Source organism: Macaca fascicularis, chromosome 12 (assembly GCF_037993035.2).
Source record: "Macaca fascicularis isolate 582-1 chromosome 12, T2T-MFA8v1.1".
Classification (NCBI taxonomy): Eukaryota; Metazoa; Chordata; class Mammalia; order Primates; family Cercopithecidae; genus Macaca; species Macaca fascicularis.
The window spans coordinates 102,293,095-102,307,924 of record NC_088386.1 but is presented as its reverse complement, the minus strand read 5'-3'; the positions used below and the strand labels follow the sequence as shown (position 1 = coordinate 102,307,924).

Sequence of the window (14,830 nt, the reverse complement as noted above, 5' to 3'; positions counted from 1 at the left end):
TCAAACTATACTACAAGGCTACAGTAACCAAAACAGCATGGTACTGGTACCAAAACAGAGATATAGACCAATGGAACAGAACAGAGGTCTCAGAAATAACACCACACATCTACAACCATCTGATCTTTGACAAACCTGATAAAAAGAAATGGGGAAAGAATTCCCTATTTAATAAATGATGCTGGGAAAACTGGCTAGCCATATGTAGAAAGCTGAAACTGGATCCTTTCCTTACTCCTTATACAAAAATTAATTCAAGATGGATTAGGGACTTAAATGTTAGACCTAAAACCATAAAAACCCTAGAAAAAAACCTAGGTAATATCATTCAGGACATAGGCATGGGCAAGGACTTCATGTTTTCTAAATTTTTTTTTTTTAAAGAAAGTTTTTACTAATAAAAGTTTTTCTTAATCCACATATCAACTTTAGTATTAAATAGTCCCAGGGTTTCATTTATGAACACTTATTCCAGTTTAGTTCTCTTAAATTTATTTGTTGTGCATTTATGTTTAAAAAGGTAACTGCACTGGAAAATGAAAATTTATAGAGTTTTATCATTAGGTCAGAGTTTAAAAAAAAACCAAAGGATAAGGATTTTAAAATCTCTATCATTAGGGCATTACATCTTTTTCAGAACAAGGATAATTTGCAGAAATTGTACAAAGCAGATTTTCATCAAGTATCAATTATTTAGCGATATTTTATTTAGCTGAAATGTTATTTCACTTGTAAAAACTATCTCTGGTTACAAAAAAATAATCAGAAACCTTATTAAATTTAACCTGCTTTTACAAATGTCCTAAGAAGTCTTAAGCTAAACAATGTTTAAGTAGGAAAACGATAATTTAAAAATAGTTTGTTATACTATTTCTGTGGTTTATGTACATATATTAACTGGTCTCTTTGATAGGAAACATGACGAAGTTTATCACACTAAGCACTGTAAAATAAAGGCAAGAGCTAATCTTCTTCTAACAAAAATACTCTATGCAGCAATTGCAAATGTCAAAGCTATTATTTAGTGGTTAATTGCCTGCTACAATATATAAAACAAAGTACATTTACTAGATTGTTTTTCAGTTTGCAGCTGCCATCCTGACATCCCAAATAAGGAATTCCCATAAGTAAAACCTGCAGTGCAATTCACGTAGTGGTTAGTTTCAGGCCAAGCCTCCCCCTACCATTATCTTTGTTCTTCCCCACCACCCCCAAATCCTGCAGTGGTACCATATTATTAAAAGCACTAAGTACCTGGGGTTTATGCCTCAGAGCAAGACATCATTTGAGTAATTGCAAATGAGGTACAGCTCCTTCATGTAAAAAAGATGTTTTGTGGTCACAATTACTTCAAAGAGTAATTATATTCAAATAACCTGACATATGCCTTAGCAATTACAAAACCATGATTTTGACACATGGCAATTTTTAAGTTAGGCAAATGTGAAATGCTAAAAGATGTGAACAGCTGTTCTTCTGTTTAAGTTAGAGCGCTGCAAAACTCAGGTAATTACTTTATTTTTTTCGGTTAACATAACCAGCCCACGACACAGCATACTAAATCACAAAGTACAAATCCAAGGAAGTTAATACCTTTACTAAGTCACAAAACTTTGGCAAATCAATACTGTACTCTTTTATAATGAAACCATACTTTTGTTGGAGTCATGTTACTTCAGTGATAATTTTTCACTCCAAAAATATTTAACTACCAAATCAAAACACTGGTTTTTAATGGTGGTTTATAGCAGAGTAAGGTATTTAACACAAAATATATTTTAAAACTACACAATTTCTCCTTTTAAGTGAGCTCCCTTGTGCAAGCTGTTGAAGTGTACAGCAGCAGGGCAATGGGTGTCTATAGGAGGTGGCTCTGCTCTGTTCTGGGGTTGGTCCAAAGTCAGGTGGAGTTCCAATGTATGAAAAGCTTGAAAATTCTACCTTAAGGAGACTGAATATCAATACCAGTTTCCAAGAAGTTCTTGTTCAGTTTTCACAGAAATACTGGAACCCTCAAAATCAAGATAGTAATTTCAAACAACATTAATTTCAGATGATCCCTTTTATTTAGAGGCCCTGCATCTGTTTAGATCAAGTCACATAGCCTTACACCTACTTATAAAAAAACAAAAAACAAAAAACAAAACCCCAAAATATAGTTGTATTTTTTAAATAACAAATAAATATATAGTCAGCTTGGAGAGACCTGGAGTACTCGATGTTGTCTACCAACTGTCATGATCACTTCTCTGCAAACGCTGCTGCTGCCATTGGAGTCCTTATGGTTCCTCTTGCTGAGGCTGTCAGTTCTTCAATCTCAGCATTTAATTTATGTATTACCCATTCCATTGCTCCTCGGCCTTTACTAGCATTTGAGGATATCGTACTTGCCATCAGTCCTTCAAGGTAACTGCTGAGGCTAACGCCTTTCACAGTGATTATGGCTTCTTGAGTCAAAACAGTTTTGTCTGGATCCTGAGGATGTGGTTTGTATATCAGTCTCTCATCTACTGAAACCATGTTTGTAAATGAAGTATTAGTAGATTTAAGTTCCATTGTTTTCTCTACAGGATCAACTACAGAATGTTCTTGCACATATGTTTTCATTCTTGCTGCACCAATAAGAGACTTCACAATGGAAGGCAGTCCCCACGCTGTGCTGAGAAGTCTGTGGCTGTGCAACATTCCAGAGGGATCTATATGTCTGTCCAACACATCAACTCCAACCACACTTGGGTTCATAGGGTTTGGGTATTTCTGCATTGCAGCTGTTGTAAGTTTCCCATGGGTGGTCAAAGACGTGCTCCGAAGTCCAGATCTTCATGGTGCCGGCACCCTGAGCGATGTCCGGGTAGCGCCTAAATTCTTGATAAATATTGGCAAACACCTTTCTCTGAAAGATATGTGTACATTTAGACCTTTACCAGAAACATATGAGACTGGATGTCGGTGATTTTAAAACCAAAAAAATGATGTGATCAGATTTTTTAAAGGTTATGTCTGACTTCGTGTCTGGGCCTAATTAGATGGGGGGGTTATGGTAGTCCAGGTACAGAAGGTGAGGGCCTGGTAAGAACTAGAGGGAAGGTGCTGGGCCCAGTGGCTCACGCCTATAATCCCAGCACATTGGGAGGCTGAGGTGGGCAGATCACTTGAAGTCAGAAGTTTGAGACCAGCCTGATCAACATGGTGAAACACCGTCTCTACTAAAAATACAAAAATTAGCCGGGTGTGGTGTTGGGCACCTGTAATCCCAGCTACTCGAGAGGCTGAGGCAGGAGAATCACTTGAACCCAAGAGGCAGAGGTTGCAGTGAGCAGAGATCGCACCACGGCACTCTAGCCTGGGCAACAAAGCAAGACTCCATGTAAAAAAACAAACAAACAAACAAACAAACAAACAAACTTATGCTTCTTTAAGTAGGCGTAGTCACTAGACAACCAGCAAAGAAGAAAGGCCTTTAAATTGCTGTGAACAAATAACAAAGTTGAAAGGAACCTGGAGAGGTTTCTCCCTCTACTGCACAGTTAGACATTACGTACTGTCTGCTGTATTTGCTTGAAGGTTACCGCAGCATCTGAGGATCCTTGAGGATGTTTTCTGTTCCATGAAGATACATAATGCAGAAAGGTCATAAATAGGTCATGTCATATTAAAGTAGGAAGAAGCACAGAAAGGCTCAGATATTTTTTACATTAAAGCTTTCATTTTTTAAAAACAAAATACTTTCCTTACTTCATTTCTTATTGCAAAAATGAGCCATGCTCACTTTACTACTTGGAATTGTCATGCTGCTTCTCTCACATCCTAGAGAGCTTTCGCGTCTTTTTGATAGTCCTACAGCCTCAGAATAAATTTCCCTCAAGACCATTTTAGAACCTAAAAATAGCTATAGTGTTAGAGTTACATTTTACTTGAGTAAGAAAGGTAATTTTTATAAATCACTTTAAATTGTCCATTTACAACTAACTAGAACTTAAATCTCTATTTTAAAGTTCTTAAGCTTGCTTTATAAACCCGAATACACAAAGCGTATTGACCTAAACCCTGACTCTTGGCTATATTAACTCTAATTATCAACTGCAGCAGCAATTTCCTCAACTAAATGGGATAAAATCATCCAAGGAGAAAAAGAGGAGGAAGATGGTGAGATGAGGAGGAAGGGGAAGGGAAGAAAAAGAAAGATGAAGAGGAAGAAAAATGCTTATTTCAGGTAGTTTTACCTAATTTGGTTTATCCTTCACTTGTATGGAAATTTGCTTAGAGATTAAAAAATTAAATCTGTCTACAAGGGAAACATGGAATAATATTTCATCACAATAAATTTTAATGCACTTCTTCATCTCTATGTATCTGTCTAAATTGGTTCCTTCATATGTGATACTTCCACAAAAATTGGAAATTATTATTTTTACAACCAGCTCCCTCATTCTTGCCTCGTCCCTGCTACTGTGGAATCTGTTCCACAGTAGCTTCATACAGTAAGTCTCATTTAAGGATAAACCATACAGAGTGTCCAGCACCTTCAAGAACAGAATCAATTTCATCAGCTGATTTTCTGCAGATTAGAACTGGGTTTCCTCTACTACGAACTCCAGTTTTTTTAATCGATAAAATCACACTTTTGTTCAAAAATAGTGGTTAGCCCCAGCAAGCCTGCATAAATCTATTTACCCCCATAATATATCTGTAGTGTTGCACTTATACTACTACCAAAGTGATAATGTACTAGAAGAAATAGTTACAGTGTGTGTGCGTGTGTGTGTATTTTAAGAGATGAGGTCTCATTCTATCACCCAGGCTAAAGTACAGTGGCATGATCATAGCTTGCTGCAGCTTCCAACTCCTAGGCCCAAGCAAGCCTCCCATATCAGCCTTCTGATTCCCTGGGATTACAAGCACGAGTTGCCCAGCCCAGCTCTAGTTTTTATTACGTTAAGGAGTATGATTTTTAACCAAACTTTTAAAGTGTCAAGTATCAGGAAGGCACTTCACTGGCAATGAGGGAAAACAATTGGAGGCTCAGGCACTACAAGGAAAGGAAGAAGGAAGGGATGAAGGGAGAGAGGAAAAGAGGAAAGGAAGAAGGAAGGGAGGGAGGGAGGGAATATAATAAATAGATACCTCATATCTATCATCTGTCTATCATAATATATGACTAAATCTAAACAAAGTTCCATAATTTGACCCAGTTGGAAATCCAAAACTTATATACTAAAGAATTTATAAAACAAAAAGATTTTAAAAGGTCTGGTTGGCTTTTGTGCCTCTATAAAACAGGTTTTAACTTAACTTTAGCATTTGTTAAAATACACCAGTTGACAAAACTTCATGGATTTAATCAACACTGGGCTCAAATTATAGTCATACTTGGGAATCACATGAAATTGAAACTTTGTGCTTCCCTATGATCTTGAGAAGGTAACTAAATATAATATAAAGAAAAAAATGGATATGTCTCCCTTTAACTGTAGCCTTGCCTAAATTTCCCATAGTCACAGTATCCATTGCTGTCTATATTGGGCATATATACTCTGATACAATAAATTAAAAGTAAAATAAGTTTCTAGTGGTTACAGACTGCCTTGATAAAATGTGACACTGTGAACCCCCAGTTAAAATAGTTAATATGCCCAACATAAGTTAAAACTGGGCCTTCAAGGATTAAAATGTATTATGTATATATATTAAAAACCCAGTTAATAAAGGGTCCGCATTACTTCTACATTTGAGAACTGATATGGTTTGGCTCTGTGTCCCTACCCAAATCTCCTCTCGAATTGTAATCCCTGGTGGGAGGTGATTGAATCAGGGGGGAGGTTTCCCCCGTGCTGTTCTTTGATAGTGAGGGAGTTCTCATGAGATTTGATGGTTTAAAAGTGGCAGTTTCCCCTGTACGCTCTCTCTCTTGCCGTCTTGTGAAGAGGGCACTTCCTTCTCCTTCACCTTTCACCATGATTTTAAGTTTCCTGAGGCCCCCAGTCATGCAAAACTGTGAGTCGATTAAACCTCCTTCCTTTATAAATTACCCAGTCTCAGGCAGTTCTTTATAGCAGTGTGAGAACAGACTAATACAGAGAATTGGTATCGGGAGAGGAGCACTGCTATGAAGATAACCTGAAAATGTGGAAATGACTTTGGAACTGGGTAACAGGCAGAGGTTGAAACAGTTTGGAGGGCTCAGAAGAAAATGAAGGGGTAGTGGGAGGGAGAGCATCGGGGAGAATAGCTCATGGACACTGGGCTTAATACCTGGGTGATGGGATGATCTGTGCAGCAAACCACCGTGGCACATGTCTACCTATGTAACAAATCTGCACATCCTGCACATGTATCCTAGAACTTAAAATAAAAGTTGAAGAAAAAAAAATCCTTTATATATTAAAAAAGAAGAGAAAGTAGGCAGGAAGATATGGAAAGTTTGGAACTTCCTAGAGACTTGTTGAATGATTTTGACCAAACTGCTGATAGTGATATGGACAATGAAGTCCAGGCTGAGGTGGTCTCAGATGGAAATGAGGAACTTACTGGGAACTGAAGTAAAGGTCACTCATGCTATCCTTTAGCAAAGAGACTGGCAGCATTTTACCCCTGCCCTAGAGATCTGTGATACTTTGAACTTGAGAGAGATGATTTAGGGTATCTGGTGGAAGAAATTTCTAAGCAGCAAAGTGTTCAAGAAGTGCCCTGGCTGATTCTAAAAGCATTCAGTCATATGCATTCACAAACATTATCTAAAACTGGAACTTTTATTTAAAAGGAAAGCAGAGTATAAAACTTAGAAAAATTTGCAGCCTGATGATGAGGTGGAAAAAAGAAACCCATTTTCTGGGGAGAAATTCAAGCTAGCTGCAGAAATTTGCATAAGTAACAAGGAGCCAAAAGTTAATAGCCAAGACAATGGGGAAAATGTCTGTAGGGCATGTCAGAGATCTTTGCGGCAGCCTCCCCAGTTACAGGCTCAGAGGCGTAGCAGGGAAAAATGGCTTTGTGGGCCAGGCACAGAGCACCACTGCTCTGTGTAGCCCTAAGAGTTGGTGCCCTACATCACAGTCACTCCAGCTTCAACCGTGGCTAAAAGGGGCCAAGTCATTTGCCATTGATTGAGCCATTGCTTCAGAGGGTGCAAGCTCCAAGCCTTAGCAGCTTCCACGTGGCACTGGGCATGTGCACCGAAGACAAAAGTTGAGCTTTGGGAGCCTCCGCCTAGAAGTCAGAGGATGTATGGAAATGCCTGGATATCCATGCAGAAGTCTGCTGCAGGGGCCGAACCCTCATGGAGAATGCTACTAGGGCAATGCAGAGGGAAATGTGGGGTTGAAGCCCCCACACAGAGTCCCCACTGGGGCACTGCCTAGTGGAACTGTGAGAAAAGGGTCACTGTCCTCCAGACCCCAGAATTGTAGATCCATTGACAGCTTGCACCATGCACCTAAAAAGCCACAGGCACTCAACATGAGCCATGAAAACAGCCACAGGGGCTGTACCCTGCAGAGCCACAGGGGCAGAGCTGCCCAAGGCTTTGGAAGCCCACCTCTTGCATCAGCATGTCCTGGATGTGAGACATGTAGTCAAAGGAGATCATTTCACAGCTTAAGATTTCATGACTGCCCCACTGGCTTTTGGACTTGCATAAAGCTGTGGGCCCCTTTATTTTGGCCAATTTCTCCCATTTGGAATGGGAACAATTACCCAACGCCTGTATTCCCATTGTATCTTGGAAGTACCTAACTTGTTATTTATTTGACAGGCTTATTGGTGGAAGGGGCTTGCCTTGTCTCAGATGCTGGATTTACGATTTTGGGCTAATGGCGGAATGGGTTAAGACTTTGGGGGACTGTTGGGAAGGCATGATTGGTTTTGAAATGTGAAGAGGACATGAGATTTGGGAGGGGCAAGGGACAAAATAATATGATTTGGCTCTGTGTCCCCACCCAAATTGTATCTCGAATTGTAATCCCCACACGTCAAGGGAGGGACGTGATGAGTGATTGGATCATGGGGACAGTTTCTCCCATGTTGTTCTAGTGAGAGTGAGGATTTGTCATCATGTCTGATGGTTTAAAAGTAGCAGTTTCCCCTGTGCTCTTTCTCTCTCCTGCTGCCTTGTGAAAAGGGCACTTTCTTCTCCTTTGCCTTCTGCCATCATTCTAAGTTTCCTGAGGCCTCCCCAGCCATGCGGAACTGTGAGTCAATTAAAACTCTTTCCTTTATAAATTACCCACCTTAGGGAGTTCTTTACAGCAGTGTGAAAACAGACTAATACAGCAGCTCAATTTTACTTTGTTCTTAAACCTTTAAAAAGGTAGTGGGAGAGTTCGTGATGGATTGCTGTAACCTTAATGCTGTGCTCTCATCCATCAAGGTCCTAGACCCAATATCCAATGTTATTAAGATTACTGATTCTATCCAATCAACAACTGGTAAATAGTTTGCTATTAAAGATTGGCTAAGAGGTTCTGTTCAGTACTTATTTAAACACTCTCTCAGCTACAGTTTTCCTCTACCTCCAAAGGGACACAATATGCCTTTTCAGGCTATCCATGGGGTACCCTAGCAGCTTTTTTGTCACACGCAATAGTTTCAGATAAGATCTTGATGACATCCACCTTTCTCCAGGAGCACAAGTAAAACGTTACATTGATAACGTCCTCTTTCAAGGAGATCAACTTGCCACACTCAATAAGGACATATAAGTCTTTTATCCCTTTGTAGGTCATGGGGGCAACAGACACTGCATTTGCAAATTATACTTACAAATGATAATCAACAGGCACTCCTGTTAGTGCCTTCAAATAACTCCTTCACTGTATAGGCTTAGGCAATCTCTTCTCATGCTTCCTAGAATCTCTGGACCACTTATGATGGCCATTAGTTGCCCCAGGGTTTCTGATGCAAAAAGACTGCCCTTCTCAGCCTCATTCTATATACCATGAGAATAACAAATGCCTAACTACCTACTAGGGTGTCCTAGAAATAGAGGCTCTCACAGAACCTGAGCCTGTGACCCTCCATATTCAGCTGCCTGTTATCCTTTGGGTCACGGAAACAGCACCCACAAACACAGCATGGCTACCAAGGCCTCTGTAAGACCAGATAGATCCAAACCTGGGCCCTCTGGCATATTCCACTTGCAGGAGGCAGTAGCTTCCCTTGTTCTCAGTCCCTTGCAAGATGCCAGGTTGCTAGAGGAGGTCACCCCATCCTCAGACTCCCTGACTACATAGAAAGCCCTTTGGGATTAACTGGGTGACAAATAATGGGAGTTTGTAGGCTATGCAGATGGCACTGCCAACCTTCAGATGTGATGGAGCTTGGTGGGATGTTGCTGCCTTCATCCCTTAGCCAAGATGTCCCTAATAAAGGACAGGACCCAGAAACAACACACTTGGCCAAACTTCTGGCAGGCCCCTTAGCACTGGATACCCTGGTCAACAAATGGCCCTATCTTCACATTTATTATAAGCTATTGGGCCATAACCTAAAAATTGTCCCCATAAGGTAAAAAAAAAAAAAAAAACTCTCAGAATTTCTTGCCTCACACACACCCAAAATGTAAATCAAAATCATATAGGTCTCCACATACACTAAGGCCACACTACAAGCATAGGCCAGGACACTCCTAATTCCCCTACGAGTTACAGACATTACAGATAATAAGTACCAAGACACACACTTCACTCTTTAAAATACACACTGCTTGGCTCTTGAAAAAGAAATTTGAACTTTCATGTCCCTGATAGGTGTCTGATATCCAGTTTAACTGAAAGACATAATGATCACAAACAACTCCTTTCAAATTCCAATTCAACAAATAAACCCCCAAATAAATTTCCAATTTCCCCTAGATCTTAGCTTATCTTTGTAAATTTTCTTTTCTTCATCTTCTTCTTTTTTTTTTTTTAGTTGTTGTTGTTGGGATGGAGACTTGCTCTGTCGCCCAGGCTGGAGTGCAGTGGTGTGTTCTCAACTCACTGCAGCCTCCACCTCCTGGGTTCAAGTGATTCTCCTGCCTCAGCCTCCTGAGTAGCTGAGATTACAGACACGTGCCACCATGCCTAACTAATTTTTGTATTTTTAGTAGAGATGGGGTTTCACCATGTTGACCAGGCTGGTCTCAAACTCCTGACCTCAGGCAATCTGCCTGCCTCGGCCTCTCTAAGTGCTGGGATCACAGGCATGAGCCACTGCGTCTGGCCTTATCTTTACAAATTTTCAATCTCACCCCCATCCTCTAAGGGCTGGAGGCCAGCAGTAGGGCACTCTTGTCCTGGAACTCATTCACCATAGACTATCCCACAGGCCAGGCAGCTGCTTATCAGATACAGGGCCTGTTCAAACTTAAACTTCCACCCAAAACAAAAATTCCTTTCAGGTGCAGCTATACACCATTCTACTAAATGTTGGTCTTATTACTACTGGTTTTGGTGCTTTCGTTGATTTACAATCCAAAGGCCCAAATCCTCTAGTAAGCTACTGTTTCAACCAAACATGGCAAATTCTGAAGCCCACATCAATTCAAGCAGGTGGACAAAGTAGAGAGCAGAGAAACATTTTTTCCTGTAATGCATGATGGTGCTGATGACATAGCAACTGAAAAAAAGTTTATATGGAATCAGACTTGTCAGTAGCAGAAATTTTGAGACCAAAGTGAACTCTATTCAGGACTCCAGGGAGTAGAGAATATCATTTATTCACAATAGTGCTTTATATTCAATGGCCAGACTCATTTTCAACCGTGCTTTTCAGAATTAAGCGTTTCCTTGGGAATCAAAAGGGAGATTCACAGGCTTTGAGAAGCAGCCTCCCACAGGCTTCTAATGTCTGATCAGAGAGATAAAAACCGTGAGGCATACTTTGTCATAAAATATCTAATATTGTCGGACTATGATTTTTATGAGATAATTTCAGTGGGCCTTAAGATGTAGAACTAACAAATCTGTGTTTTTTGGGGGGTTTTTTTTGTTTTTTTTTTTTGAGGAGTCTCGCTCTGTGGCCCAGGCTGGAGTGCAGTGACCGGATCTCCGCTCACTGCAAGCTCCGCCTCCCGGGTTCACGCCATTCTCCTGCCTCAGCCTCCAGAGTAGCTGGAACTACAGGCGCCCGCCACCTCGCCCGGCTAATTTTTTGTATTTTTAGTAAAGACGGGGTTTCACCGTGTTAGCCAGGATGGTCTCGATCTCCTGACCTCGTGATCTGCCCGTCTCGGCCTCCCAAAGTGCTGGGATTACAGGCTTGAGCCACCGAGCCCGGCCTCCTATTCTAACATACGCTTTCATTTGTCACATTCTGTCACTTCATTCCTGCTCATACTTTCATATAATCATTGAGTTTCATTCTCAGTCATTTTTCCCACTTAGATTATAAAACAAGCTGTGAATGCAGTAAAGACATTCCTAAGGAAGAAGGGGAGAAATGTAATCTGCATAATGATGGAAGAAATGTTATCCCATAAAAAGCCACCAGCACTTCTATTTTTCAGGAAGGTTCATTAGTGGTTTGGGGATTTAACTGTTAAGATTTGTGGGTTGTGGGGAGAGAGGCACCACATAATGTCCACAATGTCACAAAAAAAGTCTTTGCTCCAAACCTAAGGCCATGTATCTCTAGTTCTCTGAGAATATAACCTATAAAAGAGCTTTAATGAGCCACGAAGAGCCATCTGATGGCAATGAGACCACCCTTTGCCATCTCAACAGAAATGACAAAGGCAATATGAGCAGTAGTGGATGGAAGTGGCTGCTGTGATGGGTGCTGCACCTGCTAACTGGGATCACGCTGTCGCAGAGCACATTGCAGGTGATGCCAGTGCCACAGATGCTGCAAGAGAGCTGTAACGGCCTAGCTGGAGAAAACAGAAACCACCTGAGGCCCTGCCTTGCTGATGGAGAACATCAGGGGCACCTGAGGACCCTGTGAACCTACCTGAAATGAGACATTCTGGGGTCTCCTCCATTGGCATTTCCAGAACATCCCAGAGTATTGAGAAGAAATAAGACTTATTCCCCATTTCCTAGTAAGAATAAGACCAGCAATAATAACCCTGATGATGAAAGCAGCTAACATACTGTGCTTACTATGTGCCAGGCACTGTTCTAAGGACTTCACACATTTCTTAACTCATCCTTCCTGCTGGCCCCCTTTCTCCTGGATCCCCCAAAGGCACTTATTAGCCACTGCCAGCCTCTCTGGACTAGGAGAGCAGTGAGAGTATGGAGGGGTGCAGAGACCCATCATTAAGACAGAGCCCGTAGATTAGATCTTTCTTCCTCCGAATCTACTCTTTCTGCTAAATTTTGAGACTGGTTTTAAAAACCATTTTTCTTCATTTCTTTCCTCTTTATCCTAAATAAGAAAGTAATTTTCATTTGGGGCCGGGCGCGGTGGCTCACGCCTGTAATCCCAGCACTTTGGGAGGCCGAGGCGGGCGGATCACGAGGTCAGGAGATCGAGACCATCCTGGCTAACACGGTGAAACCCCGTCTCTACTAAAAATGCAAAAAATTAGCCAGGCGAGGCGGCGGGCGCCTGTAGTCCCAGCTACTCGGGAGGCTGAGGCAGGAGAATGGCGTGAACCCGGGAGGCGGAGCTTGCAGTGAGCCGAGATCGCGCCATTGCACTCCAGCCTGGGCGACTAAGCGAGACTCTGTCTCAAAAAAATAAATAAATAAAAATAAATTTTCATTTGGGAATGGCACTGGTGAGTTCCCATGGGGAGCAAGTCGGGTGAAAGAGTGGTGCTGGGCAGTCACAGCTGATAGGACACATGCTTTACAGATTGGAGGTATTTCAGAAGGGCAGTGGGGTGAGAGGGGTCTGTAGAAGGATGCAGGCAAATTGCACTTCTAAGACTGTAGGTAGAGTTGTTCAATAGTAGCTGACCAGTTCTGCTTCTATTCCTGTCTTAGACAAAAACCTCTCTTTTTAAAGTGAAATTTTCCCCACAGGATCCTGGGCAATGATACAATTGTTATTTGGTAAAGTGTGACCCTTAGTGTACTTCACCAAGAAAAGCAATCTTTGTATTTCACAATTTTGACACAACATAGGTTATTGCCTCCCTTGACACTTTAAAAGAATGGTCCAAAAACCTTACTCCACAATGTAATAAAAATGAGTTTCACTTGTATTCTGCTAAGCTATGCACTGGCCCAGTATCTACCTGACAGGCCCTTGGTGGAGGTTACTCCCTCGTTGCTGCGTTTTTGCTTTGCTATAAAGAAACACTAGGCTGAGTAATTTATAAAGAAAGGAGGTTTAATTGGCTCATAGTTCTGCAGGCTGGACGGGAAGCATGGCACTGGCATCTGCTTCACTTTGGTAAGGGGTAAGGGAGCTTACATTTACAGCAGAAGGCAAATGGGGAGTGGGCACATCACATGGGAAGAGAGGGAACGAGAGAGATGGGGGAGGTGCCATCCTCTTTTAAACAACCACATCTCACATGTACTCAGAGCGAGAACTCATTCATTACCACAGGAAAGGAACTAAACCATTAATGAGGCACCCACCCCTATGATTTAACACCTCACATTAGGCCTCACCTCCAACACTGGGGATTACATCTCAACATGAGACTTGGAGCAGACAAACATCCAAACCACATCATTTCATCCCTGGCCCCTCAAATGTTATGTCCTCCTTACACTGCAAAATACAGTCATCCCTTCCCAATAATCCCCCAAAGTCTTAGCTCATTCCAGCATTAACTCAATCAAAAACCCGAAGTCTCATCTGAGATGCAAGTCAAGTTCCTTACACCTATGAGCCTGTGAAATCAAAACAAGTTATTTACTTCCAAGACACAGCGGTGGTACAGGCACTGAGTAAACATCACCATTCCAAAAAGGAGAAATTGGCCAGAAGAAAGGGGCTACAATTCCTTCACAATTCTGAAACCCAGGGGGATAGGCATTACATTTTAAAACTCAAAAATCATCTCCTTTGACTCCATGTCCCACGTCCTGGGCACACTGATGCAAGGGGTCGACTTACAAGGCCTTTGTAGAGTGCTAGCCCCATGGCTGCTCTCGTAGGCTGGAGTTGATTGCCTGCAGCTTGTCCACACTAAGAATGCAGGCTGCTGGTGGCTGTACCGCTCTTGGGTCTGGAGGATAGCAGCCCCCTTCCCACAGCTGTGCTAAGCAGTGTCCTGGTGGGGACCGTTTAGGGGCTCCAACCCCACATTTCCCCTAGGTACTCACCTAGTAAAGGTTCTCTGTGGGGGTTCTGCCCCCGTGGCAGGCTTCTGCTTGGGCACACAGACTTTCCCACACATCCTCTGAAATCTAGGTGGACACTGCCAAGCCGCCTTCACTCTTGCATTCTGAGCACCTGAAGGCATAACACCGTGTGGAAGCTGCCAAGCCTTAAAGCTTGCACTCTCCGCAGCAACAGCGCAAAGCTGTATCTGGGGACCTTTGAGCCACAGCTGGAGCAGCGGAGATGTGGGGAGCAGTGTCCTGAGGCTGCACAGGACATTGGAGCCCTAGGCCTGGCTCACGAAACCTTTCTTGGCTCCTAGGTTTCTGGGCCTTGGATGGGAGGGGCTGCCTTAGGGATTTCTAAAATGCCTTCGAGGCCTTTTTCCCATTATCTTGGATATTTCACCTGGTTCTCTTTCAGTCATGCCAATCTCTCTAGCAAGTAATTGCTCCACAGCCTGCTTGTTTTCCTTTCGGAAAATGCTTTTTCCTTCTCTGCCACATGGCTAGACTGTGATTTTTCCAAATTCTTACATTCTGCTTCCCTTTTAACCATAAGTTCCAACTTTAAGTCATTTATTTGCTCTCATATCTGTTTGTAGGCTGTTCATAGCAGCCAGGATACA

The 14,830-nt window shown here is 42.1% G+C and overlaps 1 pseudogene; it reads right to left on the bottom strand.

Annotated features, from left to right (window-relative positions):
• Positions 1-685: 685 nt before the first annotated feature.
• LOC102131252 (PRELI domain containing protein 3B-like) lies at positions 686-14,359 on the bottom strand (annotated as a pseudogene).
• Between the last annotated feature and the right edge of the window lie 471 nt (positions 14,360-14,830).